Source organism: Schistocerca americana, chromosome 1, assembly GCF_021461395.2.
Source record: "Schistocerca americana isolate TAMUIC-IGC-003095 chromosome 1, iqSchAmer2.1, whole genome shotgun sequence".
In the NCBI taxonomy this organism is placed as follows: domain Eukaryota; kingdom Metazoa; phylum Arthropoda; class Insecta; order Orthoptera; family Acrididae; genus Schistocerca; species Schistocerca americana.
The window spans coordinates 503,571,035-503,573,854 of record NC_060119.1 but is presented as its reverse complement, the minus strand read 5'-3'; the positions used below and the strand labels follow the sequence as shown (position 1 = coordinate 503,573,854).

Below are 2,820 nucleotides of genomic sequence, written 5' to 3'. Positions count from 1 at the left end.
TAAGCATGACCTGTTTTATGACTCATAATCAGCACAGATTCAGAAAATATTTTCTTGCGAAACATAACTGGCTCTGTATACACACGATCTAATGAAGGTTCTCGACAAGAGATCTCAAGTTGATCCCATCACCTAAATTTTCGAGGGGCCTTTGGTATCGTCTTCAAAAAAGCACTCCGTCATCAGACCACAAGTGGCCCATCGGGACCATGCGACCGCCGTTTCATCCTCAGCTGAGGATGCGGATGGGAGGGGCGTGTGGTCAGCACACCACTCTCCCTGTCGCTACGATGGGTTTCTTTGACCGGAGCCGCTACTATTCGGTCGAGTAGCTTCTCAATTGGCATCACGAGGCTGAGTGCACCCCGAAAAATGGCAACAGCACATGGCGGACCGAATGGTCACCCATCCAAGTGCCGGCCACGCCCGACAGCGCTTAACTTCGGTGATCTGACGGGAACCGGTGTATCCACTGCCGCAAGGCCGATGCCATAGTTCTTCAAAAGCGAATTCTAATTATATTACGTGCCTGTGGGGTATCTCCTCAGTTGTAAGATTAATTTTGTGATTTCATATCAGGAAGGTCATATTTTGCAGTAACTGACAGGAAATCATTAGTAACACAGAAGAGATATATGGGATTCCCCAAGGAAGTGTTGGAGGCTCTCTGCTATCCCTGATCATTGTAAACAGTATGAGAAGCTGCGAGCTAACATCCCAAAGATGTTCGGGCTCACATACGGTTCCTCTTCATCGAAATGTCTTGGCTCAAACTCGTCTAGGGGTTGAGCCGTACGTGTTGCACTACACGCCCTAAATTAGACACTTGTGACCCTTTGGTTAAATTGTCTGGCTGATGGCAAGTTTGTGAAATACAAAGTTAATATGGCATATAATAACAGTAATAATAATACCGGGAAGTAAATTAACGACCCATATATTGTGTAGGTCACACAGTTGGGATTTTGCTACCATAATCTTTATTCAGAAAGAAAACTAATAGCGAAATTGGTCGTATTTAGAAATACTATTACAATCGAATGCCTATCCATTTGACACAGTTGAATCATTCACAGTCTCATCGCAAAACATCATACTCCACCTCGATATTTGCACGAAAAGTTAGAGTTCATTCCAGGCGCGCGGCTGCTCACCGCTCAGAGATTAAGTCCCGCGACACCATACAACGCGTAATTTCTAGCTGCCTAAAGGCCAACTGTCCGCTTTTGCGTCTCAAAACAAACTGTCCCCTTTGGTGTCTCGACCAGAACTGCCCTCTGCCCGTCTCCGAACACCTTCGCTCAACTGATTAGCGCAGTTCCCTTTCCTGAAGCCGTCCATCTGATTTGCTACAGCTTATTCTACATTATTTTACATTTTAACATATTTAAATAATCAACGATTGACCACTTTTACGTTCTAAATAAAGTAGCAATAATATCCATTACATAAAAAACGTTAAATTCTCTTACATAAAACCAATAAAATTTCCTTCTTAACTTTGAATGTCACGGCCAGTAGCCTTGCACCAATGTCCTTTCTGATAAATAAATAAAGAAAAAAAGTAACTATCACGCACTAACTTTACAGCAAATATTGTATTACCTAATGATTCAGTAAAGTGCCATGCAGTCATCTTTCAATGTGTTTTGTGTGGAGGAAATGATGATCTGATACTTAACCTGAAAATACTGATAATTTTAATTTATTATGTCTTTTAAGCAAATAAGGTTACAGAGTTGATAATTACAACGTTTGTCGTTTTAAGGATGCGCTTCTATATGAAATGTCGATTTTTAAGATCGACCAAAGCGTTCAGATTTCAGCATTCAGGTCTTCATTACAAATCTTGTTAATTTTACTTTAATAGTAAATCCTAAACTATTATAGATATGATCAATATTCTAGTCTTATTGGGACCACCATGAAAATTTATGGAAGATGGCAGATTAAAATTAGTGTTGCTTGATTCCCTGCATTAGTACAGAATTAAACAGTTTTCATAAATGTCTCCATTTATGGCCGATCTTAGGTCCGCCATATTTAACACTGCTACGTTTCCTTGGCCGCAGAAGTCTTCTACTGGGTTTCTCTATGACATAGGTTCTCGTCTGTCTCACTAGCACAATACAGCGCCTGGGCATCAATAGACAATAGAAGCCTGTGAGTTTCCCCATCTCGTGGTGAATCTGCGCCCTTTGTGGCACGCGATCCTGGACGACAGGGTTCCTTTCAAATTCCTGTCGGCTGAATCTTTCGGTAATATACTTAAGTGAGAGCTCAGTGCTCGTTAACTCAGAAAGCCCACTTAGATGATTCGCAGACAGTGCTGTCTTTTACCGTCTAGTAAGTTTGTGTAGACTTGTCATGTTAAGGAGAGCGCTTCGGAAGAATAGAAATTTATTAACATCGAGTATAGATTTAAGTTTCAGGAAGTACTTTCTGAAAGTATTTGTGTGGAGTGTAGCCATGTATGGAAGTGAAACATGGACGATAAATACTTTAGACAAGAAGAGAATAGAAGCTTTAGAAATGTGGTGCTACAGAAGCATGCTGAAGATTAGACGGATAGATCACATAAATAGTGAAGAGGTACTGAAGAGAACTGGAGAGAAGTTTGTGGCACAACTTGAGTAGAAGAAAGGATGTGTTGGTAGGACACATCCTGAGGCATCAAGGGATCATCAATTTAGTATTGGAAGGAAGCAGGGAGGGTAAAAATCGTAGAGGGAGATCAAGGCATGAATACACTAACGTATTCAGAAGCATGTACTAGGTTGCAGTAGGTTCTGGGAGATGAAGAAGCTTGCACAGGATAGA

The 2,820-nt window shown here is 41.2% G+C and overlaps 1 pseudogene; it reads right to left on the bottom strand.

Moving 5' to 3' along the window:
* Positions 1–373: 373 nt before the first annotated feature.
* Positions 374–491, bottom strand: LOC124556752 (annotated as a pseudogene).
* Between the last annotated feature and the right edge of the window lie 2,329 nt (positions 492–2,820).